Source organism: Ambystoma mexicanum, chromosome 1q (assembly GCF_040938575.1).
Source record: "Ambystoma mexicanum isolate Mex_15411 chromosome 1q, UKY_AmexF1_1, whole genome shotgun sequence".
Taxonomy (NCBI): domain Eukaryota; kingdom Metazoa; phylum Chordata; class Amphibia; order Caudata; family Ambystomatidae; genus Ambystoma; species Ambystoma mexicanum.
In genome coordinates, this window is record NC_090922.1 from 1,232,407,158 (window position 1) to 1,232,425,812 (window position 18,655).

The 18,655-nt window shown below is 46.7% G+C and overlaps 1 protein-coding gene and 1 pseudogene across 2 annotated transcripts in view; one reads left to right on the forward strand and one right to left on the reverse strand.

Moving 5' to 3' along the window:
- The window catches only part of ALG6 (ALG6 alpha-1,3-glucosyltransferase), a 908,528-nt gene that overhangs the window by 265,424 nt on the left and 624,449 nt on the right, over positions 1 to 18,655 (reverse strand). The gene's annotated exons all lie outside the window — the stretch shown is intronic.
- Positions 5,037 to 5,109, forward strand: LOC138565576 (U4 spliceosomal RNA; annotated as a pseudogene).

Sequence of the window (18,655 nt, forward strand, 5' to 3'; positions counted from 1 at the left end):
GTATAACAAATCGGGCAGTGTGTCAACAATATACAGCATGACATACACTAAAAACAGCAAAATCAACATTGCCTCGCCCATCCAAGCCCTTTTTCACCATTTGCATATTGACTATGTTGCTATGGGAACTAGGTGTAAGACAAATCGCTATATGATCGCTGTGGTCTGCCGCTTCTCCTGCTGGTTTGACGCAGGTCCTTGTACCCACTGTGATGCAAAATCAGCAGCAAAAGTCCTCATATGTGAGGTATTCCACTGTTGGGGTCTGTAAAGTATTGCTATAAGAGATACACCTCTCTTGGGCATAACACTGCCTTCAGTTTATCACCCACAAGCCAACGGTGTCAACAATCTGCTTAAAGAGCGCCTACGGAAACTAGGAGCTACCCTGGAACAAAATTGCCTTCACTGCTTGCCAATTGGTCTTTTTGCACAGCTGAATCAGCCAAGCTCTGACACGCTTCTTACGCCTCATGAAGTTGTAACTGGCAGAAGAATGCACGCTCCACTGCAAGTGCATTTACGTTTGTTTGTTTGTTTATTAATTTGTAGGGCGCACCAGACCCATAGGTAACTGGGCGCAACAAATAAATGCTGAAAATGCTTTATCTCTTTTAGGTGATGAATTTCATGAAGATCTTAGGGCTAACCCGTTTCTCTTAAGTTAATTTCAAACAAGATAACACCTCGACAACAACGGCCGGCGAAGAGGAAACACCACCAGCAGCATCAGCACTGCTACCACCACTGCAGCTTTACCCAGGGGACGGGTGTATATTGGAAACTTTGTAACAAAGGGGCATAATCATAGATTTGTGTCGATCATTCATAGTTGAATATGCTACAGCCACTGCAGTGAAACTCAACGGCCGTAAGCTATGGGTCTATCTTTCCAACGTCAAGAGAGACAGAACCAACGCCCCCCCCTTGAGATATAACGTGACTGTTTCAAACTTTAGGCATCCACTTATTAGCAGGGACTCAGAATCTTCTATCACACAGCACAGGAGATGCAAATAATGTATGGAAGGAAATTGTGCCTTGTATAGCATTTATTATTATTCTTTTTTGTTTCTCTTATTCTTTTCTTTGGATGGAATATAAATGGTTGGTGGCACAACAAGGGGTTCACGATTTAAAAATGATGGAAAACAAAACTGAAAGAATGACCAAGACGAAGAGAGAGGTCTTTGACAGTGAAAGATGTGAGGAGGATACAAGTGATGGGTTCTCTAATGAGTGTGAAAATATGTTGTCTGGCCATATGCAGGTAGTGGGAAGAGAGAGATCAAATGAGACCTGTTATGTGTGCTCTCTCTTCCCCCATGCCAAAGGCACCCCCAAACTGTTTATACTGCATGAAATACAATTTGAAACAGCACACTGTTTAGCTCATCTTGCCATATGCAAGATGAGAGGGTTAATTCCACGGACATTGGACACACATAAAATGGGTAGAAAACTCAGTATTTGCTGCCGACTTTATAAAAATGAAGAAAATGGCCAGCTTGGGATCAAAGGCTATTGGAATGCACTGTACACAGGGGGGAAGTAATGTTTAGGACTATGAGTTTTAAAGGACAGATGCACAAGGACAAGTGCTGCCTTGGTGCACACAGAGGCCTCAGCAGCACATAACCGGGGATGTTTTTCATAGAGGTGAATGGGAAGAAGGTATAATGGAGTGCAGAGGCATTGGTTGGATTAGCAAAAGAAATGGTTGTGCACTTGAACAATATAGGTCTCGCTGATTAAAGATATTATGCAAAATTATTAACTTGGATAAATGCAGAAAAAACTGTTTCGCATTAAACATCTAAAAAACCCTTCTTTGGGTTCAGATATAACAGAACTATCAAAGTGGGAACAAATACTGGGTGTAAAAGAATAACGGACATGCCAGCCTTTAAATTGTGGGCAGCAGCCCTCAAGGACCATGATTGGTCCTGTGGCACCCAGGCCTACACGCAGCTCCCAGCGAATTGGAGTGGCTCTAGCACATTGTTAGGCAGAAACCTGTGCAGTTCCCTCTGGGACCACTGCAAAAGATTTAAGACTACAGGTGTTTGGCAGTAAACCCACTTGGTAGCAGTCTGTACAACACAGATTCACTTGGTAGCTGTGGCTGAGCAGTCAGACTTCCCTCAAGAAGAGTTAGGCAGTATACAGAGTATTCACAATAGGTCAAAAGAACACAGTAGAACAAGCAAACACTGACCAGAGCTTGGTGTAAAAGAGATATAAGTATTTATTTAAAACCACATCTAATAAAACACACAGGCACTAATATTAAGCAATTCAAAAACACGGTCACTAAAAGATATACACTCCCTTAAAAGGATATTAGACAAGTCTTAAGTAAAGCCCCACTTATTTTCAGACAGCGGTGAGCGCTTAACGCATATGGCACTCTAATAATTCGGTTTAAAAGGGAGAGAAAGGCAGAGCATAAATTGAAACAGATCCCAACACTTTCAAAAGAACACAGCAAGAGAGGAAGGCAGAATCAAACCGTGAAGTTAGAGTTCAGAAAGCCGGATCCACTTTAAGAGGATCAGAACGAAATGTGTCCAAGGTCACACGGTTGAAAAGTGCACAAAAGTCTCTAAAAGGTTCAGAAAGAGTTGGACCAAAAGAAAGGGACCAGTTAGGTGGTCAAGGCGGCCAGCCCAGTCCAGAAGGTTGAGGGATTATTATTACCTTGTAGCAATCTTTAGAAAGGGAGGCCTGGCGGACACGGTACATTAAAGTGGTGAGAATACTCCACGGGGGCAGTTGTTCCTGGCAGCGGATGCAAGTCGGTGCTTCGTCCGGGGGAAGAGAGGATCCCGTCGGGGAGGAAGACAGGAGTCTGTTGCACTGCCAGGGAAGAAACCAGCCGCGGAGTTCTCAGTTAAAAGGAGCGGTCCTTTAATTCGCGGTCCAGTAGTAAGTGGCTATCCGGTTGCCGGGGTGCTTGGCACAGGCAATTCGACCACAAGACGTCCTGGGATGCGAGAAAAAGAAGGTAAACTGGTTGTGCCCACCAGTCAGGGGAAGAAGACTCTCCAGCCGGGAGATCTTCTCTGTTGTCGGGAAGTGGTGAGTCGGTTCCGCAGGGGTCCACCGGTGGTGTCGTCGTAGCAGGTCGGCTCAGCTTCTCCCTCGTCGGATACTCAGGTCCTGTGGCGACTTCTGAAGTTCCAGTCCCAAAAGCCCTGCTTTTATGCAGCACACCGCCATTCACTCAGCCTAGCTGTCAATCAAACATGCTAAGTGGTGAGCCGGCCGGCTCACCACTTGGGCCAATCACACAAGAGTGCGACTTGAGTTACCAAGGTAACTCAGTCTAGGGTGCCTAACCCCCTCCCACACCCCCAGTGGTACCCAGACAGAGTGGCACCACTTTTGGAGGCTTCTGTGGAGAAGCCCGCCAAAAAGTGGAACAAAGGGCTCGACTTGGGTTGGAGTCACAGAAGAGAACACAAATGCCATTTTAGAATCGAGTTCTGGCAAAAAATACCAACCGGTGAATTAATATTAAATAAATAAACCGGCGGTATGTTCGAGGCTATGAGAATTAAATAATTAAAGTTGGTAGCCTCGAACAATGGGAAAATCCCATAGAGATATATTCGCGGTCGAATATAAAAAGTAGTATCCACTGCCACCAGCCAAAACTCGATCGGGGGACGGAGACGTGCCCCCTCGACTAACAGACCCCGGGGCAATCGAATTGCCCCGACCAGTATGTCCACAATATGATGGTTTGTACTGGTTTCTGTTCATAATTTGGGACTAGTAAAGCCAATGGTGACTTTACATGCCCTGGGAGACAGTAGTCAGTCCCAGGGTATGGAGTCTATGGTGGGGTGTCACTATGACACCCCTGTGTCACTGCACAGAGGGTGCTGTGTAACACACATAGTAAAAACACATGAGACCCTATGGAGTAAAGGACCCCATAGCCCATAAAACACATTAACAGTCAAAGGAACACCACAAATCATGTCCAAGAGTGGGAGAAAAAGAGTCTCACTCTTGGCAGGAGAAAAAAAACAAACTCCAGAAATCCAGCAAAGCTGCTGGGGGACTCACAAGGTTAGGACATTCAGCCCAAACAGAGAATTCTCCCTAACACACATTAACAAATCTTCATTCCCTCAGCATTGGTGGTGCCACAAAGCCACACTGTTCCAATTGCCGAGCACCACACCCCAACTGATGTGAACTATTGCAAAAAAAGGTAGTAGCTCTTTGACATTGAAAAGAAGTAAGAGAGGAAATTACTTTTCACAACCCTCTTCTGACAGTTTGGCAGCAATTCCTACAAAGTACAGGCTTTTCAGCAAGGCTGCCGTCTTCTTCACATCGCTTTCAGCACCTGGAATTCAAGCATGAGGTGAGGCTTTCCCAGCATTGACTTACTCACTGATCTTGTCTCATATGCCAGTATAATTTATTTTTTTATCGCCTTTATTCAGTGCACAAAGCCCATGGTCATCTAGGCACTAGTTACAGAAAGCTTTGTGAAACAGTTTAGAAAGGGCAGGAAAGCATGCTTAAGAGTTACACTGTTGAAGACAGTGAGTTACAAAGTCAAAATCAGTGATTAAACACAGTCTGGTAAGGCCTTGCCTCATGGTACAGGGGCTACCTCCGGTGTGTGGGCAAACAAAGTCAAAATCGATAAGGGTTTTCAGTCTGATAAAGCATCACCTCATGATGCGGGTAGCTACTTCCGATGTACAGATATGCTTAAAAGAAGATATGCTGGATGACATTTCCATATGCTAGGTAGCTAGTATGTCATATGTGCGCACTGCATTATCGACAGGGGAACATGCAAGGGCACTAAGTGCTGCTTACATTAGAGGCACTGGTACAAAGCAACGCACGGCTGGTAAAATGAGTGAAATACAAATTCAGCGTGAGGCTAGTGAAACATATAAGATACAAAATCAGAGAGCGGCTGGTAAAACATATCAGTTATAACTGTTTTTTTTATTATTAAGTTTATTGAATTTTATAGAAAACATACAAGCAACAAACTTATCAGCATTGTATCGGAGCCAATGAGGTTTAACCGAGGCGCGATTATTGCTTATTGAAAACTTTATCAGTTATAACTGTTGAAGTGAGGTGGAGATGGCTAGCAGCCTCTGACAGCAGAAGAGCGGATGGTAGCTCATTAAGGGCTGTGGCGGTAATGAGAGTCATAGCAGAATTAAGTCGTGCATGGATGCACGGGCAGTTGAGGCGGTCAAAAATCTGTAAATATTGTCAGGCTGGAACGGCGTAACGTGTACGGCTTGAGTGGATGAATATTCGTTGGTGATAGTTTGCTAGTCTCTCCTACCTTGGTTTGCTCAGGACAAACGTTGCCGGTGCTCAGCAGACAAAGAAGCGGAGAGAGCAGACCAGAAGACCTTTGAAGGCAGGAGTCATGTAGGGGGACCCGTCCATTGACCGGACAGGAGTAGCAGACCTTACAAGAGGTACTTGTATGGGGATTTTTGAGGAAAAGTGGTTAAGACACCACATAAATTACAACTGCCTTTCTGGGGGTAACACATAAAATCAGGCAAATACCATGATTCACGGTTAGTCACAGCTGGCAAATATTTTCAGCAGAGGGGTATACATTTTTCCCCGAATAAGTGCGAGTGACTGAGCCTAGAAAAAGAGCCTAAATTCATATATGGCGGAGTGTTTTCTCCACACACCCTGGAAAAAAAGTTTACATGTGTTGAAATGGTTATTCTTGAAGCCCAGTAGTTGAAAAATAAGAATAAAAAACCATAGTGAGGGTGGATAGCTCAGGGGCAACATGTTTGTCTTGGAATCAAGACAACACAGTGCAACACAGATTTGAATCCAGATCCCGCGCTTAGAAACCAATCTGTGGTATTAAGTGTGTCATAAAAGAACAATTATTATAATGATTATACAATTCACAATTGGTTCTCTAGGGTAAACATCCAGTAAATGCCATGCCACCAAAAGTACACTAGCATGTTATTACATTTTCATGAGGCCGTGGCTACCATATATGCATGACATTGATAATGCCTGTGTGCATGCCGGACGTAGCCTCCCGTGACACAGGGTGAGGCTTTCCTAGGCTGTATACACTCGCCACCTCGCCTGTAACCAATATGCTTATTCTTGCACTTCACAATCTGTACTACGCACTTTCTGTAACTGGCGCCTAGATGCCTCAGGGTTTTGTACGCTGAAATAAATGCGAAATAAATAAATAAAGCAGGAACAAACGCTAAATGGCTGCAGATTACCAGGTGGGAGCTGCTCCAGCTTGCTAATAGTACGGAGAAAGGAGTGACTTCAATAAAAGAAGAGCTTAGGGCCGTTAGATTAACCTCTCTCCAAAATAGGTATGTCATTGACTTCCTTACAGCTATGGAAGGAGGCATATGTGCAAAAATTTCCACAAACTACTGTACATTCGTACAAGTGAACGATGCAGAAAACCGAAACTTAACAGATGCTAGAATTAGTCTGCAACACTACAGGTAGTAGTTGTTCCACATTTAGGGAGTTAGGTTGCAGCGTACACTGAGAAGATCACTAAGAAGCATAGGGTGCTGAATACACAGAGAAGATATCTAAGCGATACATACATGAAGAAACCGTATATCTAATGCAGCATTAAGCAGAGTTTCTGCCATTTTGCAGCAAATGCCCATTAGAAACTGCACGTGTTATTTTACAGCTGCCGCTCCAGCACTTAGATTTGTCCAACTTTATGAAAAGCCCATTCTTGCCTGAAAGTATGAGAGCGCCACGGTTACAGTGGAAGGGAGTACACGATAGTGCTCGAAGGGCAGCAAAGAGATGCTGTTCCCATGACACAAAAGAACAAGTTACTCTCTTATCTGGTAACGTTCTTTCGATGGGATGGTCCGACGACGTATTCCATATCTATGACAGGTAATCACCACAGCTGTGCTACTTTAGAAAATTTTCGGCGTCTGCGTCCTGTGTCGATGACGTCAATACGCTGTCTTGAGGGCCTCCGTCGAGCCAACGTCACCAGATGTTATAAGTAGGACGCACGACGCCCGCAGCCTCAGTTGTAGTTTTTACCCAGAACGTGTTGCACAAATCTTCTGCCAGTATGACCACAGAAAGCCTTGCAGAAACGTAAGCTGCAATTGCATAAGAAATTCTGTAGCGGGGCAGGTAGGGAGGGAGCGATACGGAATACGTCGTTAGACCAACCCAGTTAAAGAACGTTAACAGGTAAGAGAGTAACTTGTTCTTCGAGGGGATTGGGTCCTCCGACGTATTCCATATCTATGACAGACTCCCAAAGCCGTACCAACGTATGGAGGAGGGAAAAGAATTTAGAATATAGAAATGTATAATGCCCAATCAAATTGCAGAGTAAAGGACAGCCTTGCCAAAGGCCAGATCCTGCCCATGGATAGAATCTATTGAGTAGTGTCTTACATACGTATGGACCGAAGCCCAAGTGGCTGCTTCACAGATGTTACGAATAGGAACACCCCTATGCAGGGCAGTGGAGGCAGCCATACCCCTAGTAGAATGGGCCCGCAAGCCTACTTGAGGGTCCTTACACGCCGAGCGGTAACTTTCAGAAATTGCCAAGATAATCCATCTAGACAAAGGGGGTCATTCCGGGGTTGGAGGTAAGGGATTACCGGCACCGGTAAGGGCACTGATGCCGGTAATCCCTTACCTCCGTATTCCGAGTTCCCTTTGCGGGTCCCTCTTTACCTCCTGCTTTTAGCAGGAGTAAATTACAGGACCCGCAAAGGTACCTCAGAGGTAATTACGGTACCGTAATTTACGGTGCCGTAATTACCTCCTTCCCAATTCCCATTGAGCCCTATGGGGCAGAAATGGGAATGGGGAAGGGAAAAGGTGAATGGGGAATTACCGGTCCCTCCAACCTTGGAATGGGACCGGTAATTACTCCATACACCAGGCCGGATTTCCGGCGAGTTGGGAGGCAACCATGGAGCTATTTATTTACATGGTTACCTCCTAACTCGGAATGAGGGCCAAAGTCTGCTTAGTAACAGCTTGTCCCAAATGCCTTCCAGCGTAACCAATAAAGAGATGATCGTCCACTCTGACCCGGGACATGCATGAAATGTAGAAATTAAAGCTCTCCTAGTATCCAACCTATGGAGCCTCTCCTCGTCCTTACCAGGATGCGGAGGCGGATAGAATGCCGGAAGAATGACCTTCTGGCTTAAATGAAATTCCGATACAACTTTTGGAAGAAACGAAGGACGGACTCGAAGGACAATCCTGTCCTTATGAAACACCATGAAGGGTGGCTTAACAGAAAGTGCCTGCAACTCACTCACTCTGCGAGCGGAAGTAACCGCAATTAAAAATACAGTTTTAAGGGTTAACAGTCTCAAAGGACAGGAATGTAAAGGCTCAAATGGAGCACCCATGAGGAATTTTAGAACAAGGTTCAAATACCAACCGGGCACCTGGAAAGGTGACGGTGGAAACACATTAGTGAGCCCTTTCAGAAACTGAGAAATTAAAGGAATTTTGAAATAAGAACACTCCTCAGACGAGCGCTTAAATATGGACAGCGCCTCCATGTAACCTTTAATGGTACCCACTTGCAGGGCCTTGTGGGCTAAAGAAAGCAAAAAAGACAGAACGACAGGAATGTCACATGAAAAAGGATCCACATTCTTAACCCTGCACCAGTTCCAGAACTTTCTCCAACGGTAACGGTACATGGAGTTTGTTGCAGGCCATCTGGCCGAAAGCAACACCACCATCACGTCTTCAGGGAGGTCCCAATCCTTATACCTCAACCTTTCAGAAGCCAAGCGTGAAGGTTGAGGGATCTGACCTCTGGATGGAAAACCTGACCCCCATCCCATGAGAGCAGATCATCTCGGTAGGGAAGACGACATGGAGGGCAGATGGACAAGTCGAGAAGGTCCGGGTACAACGTTCTCCGGGCCCATTCCAGAGCAATGAGGATCAGCCGGGAACCGAACCTCCGTAGCCTCCGCAGCACTTGCGGGATGACGGGGACTGGAGGAAACGCGTACAGCAGTGGGAAGGACCACTCGACCACGAACGCGTCCCCTAAGGCTCCTCTTGGAGGAAATTCCCACAAGCAGAACCTTTCGCACTTCCGGTTGACACTGGCGACGAAGAGACCCACTTGTGGGATCCCCAAATGGGCGAATATCTACAGGAGAATTTCCTGAGCCAGCTCTCACTCGTGATAGATCGCGCTCTGCCTGCTCAGAGCGTCCGCCGTCTCCTTTTCATCTCCGGCCAGATGAACTGCCAAGATCGAAATTTCCTGCTGGATGGCTCAGAACCAGTGCTGCATCGCCTCCCTACACAGAGGAAGTGACCCTGCCCCCCCGTTTTTGTTGAGGTAGTGCATGGTCACTGTGTTGTCTGTCCGAATCAGGACATTCTTCCCCTGCACAGTCGGCAGAAAAGCCTTCAGGGCAAGCCCGACGGCCTTCAACTCCAACGGACTGATATGGAGTCTGGACTCCGACAGAGACCAACAACTGCTGACTGTCAACTCATTGGCATGAGCTCCCCATCCCGTGAGGGATGCGTCCGTCACGATCGTCACCTCCGGCCAGGGTAGCCAAAATGGAGCCCCCCTCATCAGATTGCCTTCGACAGCCCACCACAGAAGGTCCTGGGCGACCGAGGAGGGCACCTGAACGGGGTCCGACATCCTGCCAGAGGACTGTGACCACTGCATCTTGAGAGCCCATTGCAGAGATCCCATCCGCAACCTGGCCTCTGGCACCAGAAGAATGCAGGATGCCATGAGGCCGAGCAACCTCAAGAACTCGAACGCAGGGAGACTCTGGGAATGTTGAAACTTGTGCACCATCTGCTGAATGTGATGGGTCCTCACCTGGGGAGGGAAACACTGCCCCAGGGATGTGTCGAGCACGGCTCCGATGTACTGGAGCCGCTGTGTTGGCGTCAAGTGGGACGTCTGTAAGTTGAGGGAGAAGCCCAGCTTGTGAAGGGAGTGGCAGGTGACTGACAGATGATCCAGGACTTTTGCTCGGGAGAGCGCGTCCTGATCAACCAATCTTCCAGGTAGGGGTAGACGTGAATCCCCCCTTTACTGAGATACACTGCCAACACCACCACCATGAGCTTGGTGAAGACCCTCGGGACGGAGGTCAATCCGAACGACAGGAACCGAAACAAAGTGCGAGTCGCCAACTGCAAACCTCAGGTACTTCTTGTGCTTGGGATGAATCGGCACATGAAAGTAAGCGTCCTTGAGGTCGAGAGACACCAAACAGTCCTGCAGTTGAAGGGCTTGGAGGACTTGAGAAAGAGTAACCATCTTGAACTTGTTATTCCTGAGGAGTTTGTTCAAACCGCGCAAGTCCATGATGGGTCTTAATACACTGCCCTTCTTGGAAATCAAAAAATAAGGCGAATACCATCCCTTGTTCCTCTCTGCTACAGGCACCAGTTCTATGGCACCTTTCTCCAGCAGGGATTGTATTTCCTGCGCAAGGAGCGGATTCGGACTCTTCAAAGAGAGATTCCCTGGTGGATTGTCGCAAGGCCTCTGCCGGAAAGGAAGACAGTAGCCATGGGCTATGATCTCCAGAACCCATCCATCTGAAGGAATGGCACGCCATTCTACAAGATACTGCCCAAGCCTTCTCCCAACCAGCGAACCATGGGACATGGCCTCATGACTGAGCTGAAGCGGCTGTGGCATTGCCTGAGGGTAAAGAGGCAACTGCCCGAGCGGCCTTGGAACCTCGAGTACCTTGTTTTCCACCTCTGGTACTCCCACGGTTGCCCCTTTGACTTGCAGCTCCCCTCAATCTACCAAAAGACGAGTAATATCGAAAGGAACCTCCCCTCCATTGTTGTCCCCTATGACGAAAAGGCAGAAGTTGGCGAACTGCAGCGCTCAACGACTTCGCTGCAGCTTTGGAGGTCTGCAACCTCTCAAGGCTCTAGTCAGCCTTGCTGCCAAAAAGATGTTCACCACCAAAGGGCATGTTGAGGAGCCGGGCTTGTGCATCAGGAGGAAACCCCGACTTCCGCAACCACGCATATCTGCGCATTACGGTGCTCGCCGCCATTGACCGGCTGATGCAATCTGCCATGTCCAGACCCGATCTAATGGATTCACACATGGCATCCTCGCCATCCTGAACAAGAGCAAGAAAGCCATCCCGTTCCTCTGCTTCAGGAATGTGTTCAGCCGCCAAAGAGATACAATTCCACAGACTATGAGTGAAACGTGCTAAGGCACACACAGAGTTGGCAGTCTGTAAAGCCATACCCCCTGAAGAAAACAGTTTCTTCGCTCAGCCATCAAAACGTTTCTCGGCCCTATCAGGAGGGATGGTAGGGTACGACGCCTGTTTTGCCGGGGCCATAGCCGCCTGCACCACCAAACTCTCCGGAGTGGGGTGTGTAGTCAAGTAGCTGAGGTCGCTACTGGCTGGATGATATTTCTTCGGCAAAGACTTGCTCACTGCCGGGAGACTCTCCGGAGCAGTCCAAGCCGCTGCCACCCTTCTTTGCAGGGCCATATGGAATGGCAGTACCGGGTCAGTTGGTGGACCTTGGTCAAGGATATCCATCAGGTCATCCTCCAGAAAATCCACTGGTGGCACAGACCACCCCAAGTATTCCGTTACCCTCGACATAAGGCGCTGGTACGAGGACTCGGAGTGGGTGCCAGGCTCAGGCCTACCGAATTCCACCTTCGGAGAGGTGTCCAAACCACTGGCGTCGTCCAGACGCTGGAATGGGGGCACAGAAAAAGGTACAAAGACATTTTTAGACTTGGCCCGAGCCTTTCTAGGGGGTTCCACCGTGCCACAAGGTATCTCCGACAAAGCAGCCTTGAAAGGCGCTGAGGGCGTCGATGGAATCGGCATCGAGCGTGGTGCCAACGGCTTCGACACAGTCCTCGAGGGAGGAGCCCCGAGCGTGTCCTTCGACAGCCTGGGCGCCGATGGCGTCGACGGCTTCCTCGGAGGCGGAGCCTCTAGAGAGTCCCTCGACGACCTCGGTGTCAATGTCTTCTTCGAAGACCTCACAGGCTCTCACGGTCTCGAGGGCGTCGAGGATCGGAACCTGGAGCGGGCATGTCTAGAGCGATACACCTTGTCCGATCGAGACCTCGAAGGTGCTCGATCGCGCGGACCACCCAAGCCCGAAGGCGTGCGAGTGGCGGCTCCAGCACGGTCACGGCCGGCGTCTTTCGACAGCGCGGACGGAATGGAGCCCTGCGACTGAAAAATCGCCATCATCTCCTGCCAAAATGAATCCCATTCCGCAGGAGTGGAATGCTTGTTGGGACAAGCAACCCGCCGACGGCCGGAGCCCTCGGACGAGGATGGGGAAGGCGACCGATGACGGCATTCCGTGAGTGCCTTGAAGAGGCAGAGGAATGGTGGGACCTACTCCGGGACCGAGACCCCCCGGACCGACGGCAACAATGCGGAGAGTCGCCCCTCGAATCGTCAGTCGAAAGCCCAGTGGATCTCGACTTCCGAGCCTTGGCCACCTTACCAACAGAAAGCTTCTTCTTACGCTCCCGCAAGGCCTTCAACTTAAGCAACTGGCAGTCTACACAATCATCTGTGTCGTGGCCCTCACCGAGGCACCAGAGGCAGGCGTCGTGCGAGTCCGTCAACGACATATTGGACCCGCAGTCCCGACACTTCTTAAAACCCGCTGCGGGGTGGAAGAAGACGAAGACATCATGGAAATCTTCACAACGAACAGGTTCGAAGAACCGAAAGAACAGGACTCAGAAGAACCGAGGCACGCCGAGATCTCCGAAGCGAACACGTTCGCAGAAAAAACGGAACTCAGGCTACGGGCTTTGTGCATCCTACTTATAACATCCGGTGACTTTGGCTCGACGGAGGCCCCCGAGGACAGCGTATCGACGTCATCGACGCAGAACATTTTCCGAAGCAGCACAACTGTGGTGATTACGTGTCATAGATATGGAATACGTCAGAGGACCCAATCCCCTCGAAATATATATGTAGCAATTATTTTTGATCCAAATGATAATTGAATAAACACGCAGAAGCCTTGATCACTAGGTGTATGGCGCCCGAAGAAGAAATATTGCCAAAAACATTAAACTAAGTTGTATACACAGTGCCCCCTATGGCCAATTAGTGCCACTACAGTATGCATTAACTACTGTTAAATTGAAGAAATCATCCCTGGCAGACAGAGCCTCATAAAGACGGTTATTTATCCCATGACCCGATTAAAAGATTATGCACCTGCGTCGGCACTGAGCATCGAGACAACAGTTGTTAAATAGAATATTCAAGATTGGGGGGGCTGTATGGGACAATTGGGGCCCTGGCATGATAGAAGAGATGAGATGGGAGTATCGTTTTGTTCTTGGAAGCGGGGGTTTGATCTCTCTATTCACAGCAAACCAAATAATAATTGGACTGTCTAGGATGGTTGCAAGATTTGAGTCCACACTAAGAGGTACCAGCCAATGCCAGAAAAGCTTTCTTATCACTGTCAGTATGTAGTGTGTCAACCAACCAGATCGTGTGGTAGTGATGTTATTGTGATGATGACTATGTTTGAGGGATTGGACCTGGGTGGGGTTGTAGATAATAGATTAGCCAATTGTAGGCCCCAATGTATATGGATCTATTGGGGTTTTGATTAGTGTAGCCAATGTTAGAAAATGTCACATGCATTATATTTTGTAACTATTCAAATCATGTCGTTTTCCACCTTATAATCCTCAACCCGATGTGGGCTTGTTTAGTTTTTTTGTATCTCGCTTGACTCCCAGCTGACACTGTTTTTAAATAAAGTGAATAAAGCATGTTTTTCTTGACCTGGCACGCTTCCTTATTTTTTATGAATGGACTGGTTTTTAATTAGCAAGATGTGTTTTCGTCTTTAGATCTCAATTCAGTATATAAAACAAAAAAGACTACACCCAAGCTCCAAAGAGCCAACAATATTTATCACACCCGAAGCACTGTTCCAATTAATGCCTATGTGCTTTGGCTTCATCAGTCTTTCAAGGAATCATCTATAGATTATTCAAAGATGGACCAGGGGTCATATGTTTCCATGACGATATACTAGTATATGTTAACGGCCAGGAAACGCATGATGTCAGAATGACCAAGGTGATCGAAGTGTTTGTTGAACGGGGTCTCATGCTAAGTTAAGACAAATGCAAACTTAATCAAAGTGCGATAGAGTACCTGGGACACACGATCTTGGCAAAGGGCATTAGTTCAAGGAAAGATGTGGTAAACAGCATCTAAGGAACAGCCAGATGTAAAAGATAAACTGGCGCTCGTTCCTAGGGATGGCGGAATATTATTTTAATTATTTCGATTTTTTTCAAACTTTGCAGACAGCCAACATGAGACTATTCTAAAGAACAAAGTTAAGTGTCAACAGAATGCAGAATGTGCATTTACGAGTTTACAATGATATAGGATGCACTGGACCGAACACCTTCACTTAAAAACTGTAAAATGGGAAGACAGACAATCGTATACACGGATAGCAGCAATGCTGGTATAGGTGCAGTTATAATGCAGACAGAGGATGGTAAGGACTGCGTCATTGCTTTCTCCTCTAGTCTCCTCAAAGGCGCTGAATGAAACCACTCAACCATTGAGAGGTATTGTTTGTCAATCAAGTGGTCTATAGAGAAATGTAGTACTTTTTTCTGTGGGACTCAAGATTCATAGCTGATAAACAATGGTTTACAGCTTAATTCGAGTAAAACTGAAGTCTTATTGCTGGGCCCGAGATTACTGCTAGACAATCCTCACTGTATTCCTAGCCCTGCTCTCCTCTTTGGGCTTCCCACATCATATACTTCAAAAGTGAGAAATATGGGGATTATATGGAAATGGGACTTGTCTTTCTCAAAATAGATTAATGAAGTCTCCAGAGTGGCCTCCTTTCGCCTTCGGCTACTGAAAAGAACCTTGCCTTTTATCCCCAAAGTATACTGGCAACAGGTTACCGGTACTTTAACAAACCCATACATTGATTACGGCAACGCATTTTATGTAAATGTTAAAGATTACTTGTAGCACGCACTATCACCACTGGAGTGGTACCCTGGCACACTGGGGGATCTGAAAAAGGACAGTGTGAAACAGGGAGGCTGTGGGAGCAGTTAGTGGGAATAGGAAAGTGAGATATGATGTTCTGTTGGCAGCTTAAGTTCCGTTTGCAGTGTTCGCTGAGCTTAGGTGCGGTTTTCGAGTCTGAGCGATTCCCATGTGCTGTTGTGCATGGTTATGTGTTGTTTGTATGTTATTGCAGTGTGGTGAAGTATGTGCGGTTTGCTGAGCAGAAATGTAGTTGTCTGAGTTTCTGTAGGAGAAGAGTGCGGAAAAATTAGTTGTTAGTTTCTGTGGTCGGCATCTCTGACATCCTGCGTGCTTTCATATTGTTTGGCATCCTAGTCGATAGGTACGTTGCGGTTGGGTAATTATCTTCTGTAGAAGTCTACCGGTATGTGAACATGGGTCATGGAGGTGTGTACCCCCCCACCCTAGGGTTCGAGATGTTTAGGTTAGGAAGGTTATGGGTTGCTCCCTTGACTTCTAGTGGGGGTCTCTGCCTGCAGTGGAATTCCTCTATAAGCTTGGCGGTGTGTGTGCATGAGAGGTCCAAAATGTCCTTCCTAGACCCACCATTTGGGGATGGTTAGGCAATGGACTGTAGGTCCCTCACTCGGCTTCCAGTTTCTGCCACAATATATGATTCCTACTCGTTACCTTCGGATTCTGGAGTGAAGAGTCAAATTTTCAGTCGGTTTTCTGAATTCCAGGTTATGCCTTGTATTGGGTATGTTTTTTGGTAGGGAATTCCATGTTTTAGGAGCCAGGTGTGAGAAAGATGTTCCTCCGAATGTTCTTTTATTGTATGGTTTTGGTTCTAGACAAATATCGTAGCTTGATCAGAGTTGTCTTGCTGGATGGTAGATGGTTATTTTCTTCTTTAGGAACTCTGCTCCTCGCCCATGGATTGCTCTGCGCATTATGCACATTGTTTTGAGCCTTATTCACTATTTTATCGGTAGCCAGTGTAGTATTTTCAATGCTGGGCTAATGTGTTCTCTTCGTGGTAGTTTGAACAGGAGTCTGGCCACTGCATTTTGGATATGCTGAAGTTTCTCTGGTAGGCGTTCTGGCATTCCTAGGTATAGGTTGTTGGCGTAGTCTACTCTGGACATGAAAAGTGCAATGATGGTTAGTGTTTTGTGAGTGAAGGAGAGGAACGGTAGGATCCTTTTTACTGTGTGCAGGAGGAAGAAGCATTTCTTAATTATAGCATTCACTTGTGGGTCAAGTGTTAGTTCGTTGTCCGTCAGGACTCAGAGGTTCTTTACAGTTGATGGTGTCAGTGTTGTTCCTAGTTTTGTTGGCCACGGGATGTAGTGGCTGTTTTTGGATATAACCATTATTTCTGTTTTGCCAGGGTTGAGTTTGAGGTTGTTTGTGTTCATCCAGCCGTAGAGTTCTTGTAGGCATTCTTGCAAGTTTGTGTTTTGTTTGTGTGTGTTTTGTACTTTGTAGATGATCTGTGTGTCATCAGCGTAGTTGTAGCATGTGAGGCCATGTCTTTTAATGAGCTTGATTAGTAGATCCAGGTATATGTTGAAGAGTAGCGGAGATAGGGAGGATCTTTGTGGGACTCCACAGGTGAGGTGGATTCCCTTGGGGTGGATTTGAAGGGTTGGATCCAGACGGTTTCTGTTCCATCTGTTAGGAAAGATTTAAGCCAGCGTAAGGCTAGGTCAGTGATTACCATTTCTTCCAATATCCTGATGATGATGTCACTGTGTCAAATGCTGTTAAGAGATCCAGAAGTATTGGAGCTGCGCTTGTGTCCGAGTCTGCATTAGCCTTCAGGTCGTCCCAGATTGAGAGCAGTGCTGTTTCTGTTCCTCTCATCGGTCTGAAGCCTACTTGTGCCTGGTCCAGCAGAAGGTGTTCTTTTATGTAATCTTGGATTGTTCTATATATGAAGGTTTCAAGCAGTTTCGCTGGATAGGGGATGTTTGAGATGGGTCTGTAGTTGTCGAGGTCTTCCATGCTGCCTGCTGTCTCTTTGGGGAGCAGCTTGATGTATGTCAATTTGAATGACTGCTGTACTTTCCCTGTTAACAGTGATTGGTTGAAAAGGTTTATGTAGTGTTCCTTGGGTGCTCCTTGCGGGAGGATTGATTTGTGTATGTCTAGGGGTCACAGATCCATGGGGGAGCAGTCTTTGTTGCTGTTTTCTACCAGCTTGAAGAATGTCTGCGCTGATATTTGGGGAAAGCTTTGTAGTTTGTTCTGACGATCCTCGGCTGGCAAGGTCGTTTGCGTGTTGTGGTAGATTGGTCTGCTTTGTATGATCTGGTGGATGAGGCTGATTTTGTTCTTGAAGTGATCTGCAAGGTCGTTGCATAGTTTCAGTGAGGGCATGTGTGTGTGGTTGCAGCCAAGGGGGTTTCTCATTTCGCTTATGATGTTAAACAGTTCTTTTTGAGTGTTGGCAGCGCTGTAGATTTGGTTGTCGTAGAATTTATTTTTGGCCTTTTGAATTTCCTTTTTGTATGTGCGGATTTGTCGTTGGAATTGTAATTTCTTTGCCTGGTAGTATTTTTTCCACCACTCTAATTCAAGCATCTTATTTTGTCTTTTCATGTCGCTGAGGAGCTGGTTAAACCATTTTGCTGTTGCTCTTTTGCGTGATGGGGTGAAAGGTTTTTCCTTGGAGATGTCGTTGCTTGTTTCGTCAATCCACTTGTGCAGTAATTCTGTATTTTTGTCGAGGTCAGCTTCGTCCATAGCCCTTGTCGGTGGTGTTTCATTTCCAGTTGTTCCATTAGGTTGTTAGCTTTGATGGTCCACCAGTTTCTTTTCATGATGGTGGTCAGTTTGTCCGGTTGTTTGGCTGTTGTCCTGGGTAGCGTGATTACGAAAGGGATGATGAGGTGGTCGATCCAGAGCATCTGTATTGGTGGTGCCGTGGCAATGAGGTTTTTGTTGGCAAAGATTGCCTCTAGTGTATGACCCGCATTGTGGGTTGCTTCTTTGACTAGCTGATGTAGTTTAATTGTCTTCAATTTTTTGGTTAGTGATTTTTGTGAGTTAGCAGTTTCTTCTTCAACCAGATGTTGAAGTCTCCCAGAATTATAAGGTGTTCCTGCTTGATGGCTATGTTGGTAATGGGTTCTGTAAAGGCGTCCATGAAGCTTGCATCATATGTCGGTGGTCTGTAAACCAGAACGAATTTGAGGTTTCTTTTGGGGTTTGCTGTTAGGTGAACGATTAGGGATTCTCAGTTTTTGATGCTTAGTGGTTCATCCGTTTTAATTCTCAGGCGTTCCTTGTAAGCTACTGCCAGTCCTCCTCTTTTGTTTTTTCTGCTTGCCTATGAGCACTTGAAGTTGTCAGGGAGGCAGTTGTGGAGTGTGATTTTGTAGTTTTCGTCTAGCCAAGTTTCAGTTATGAATAGGATGTCAATACCCCCGTCGCACATGAGGTCAAAAATGTCTGTGGAATGTTTGGATATGGATTTTGCGTTGATTAGGTTACAATGGATTTTTTCAATTGTGTTATCTTTATTTTTATTTTTGTCTGTTTTCTCTTGCAATAGT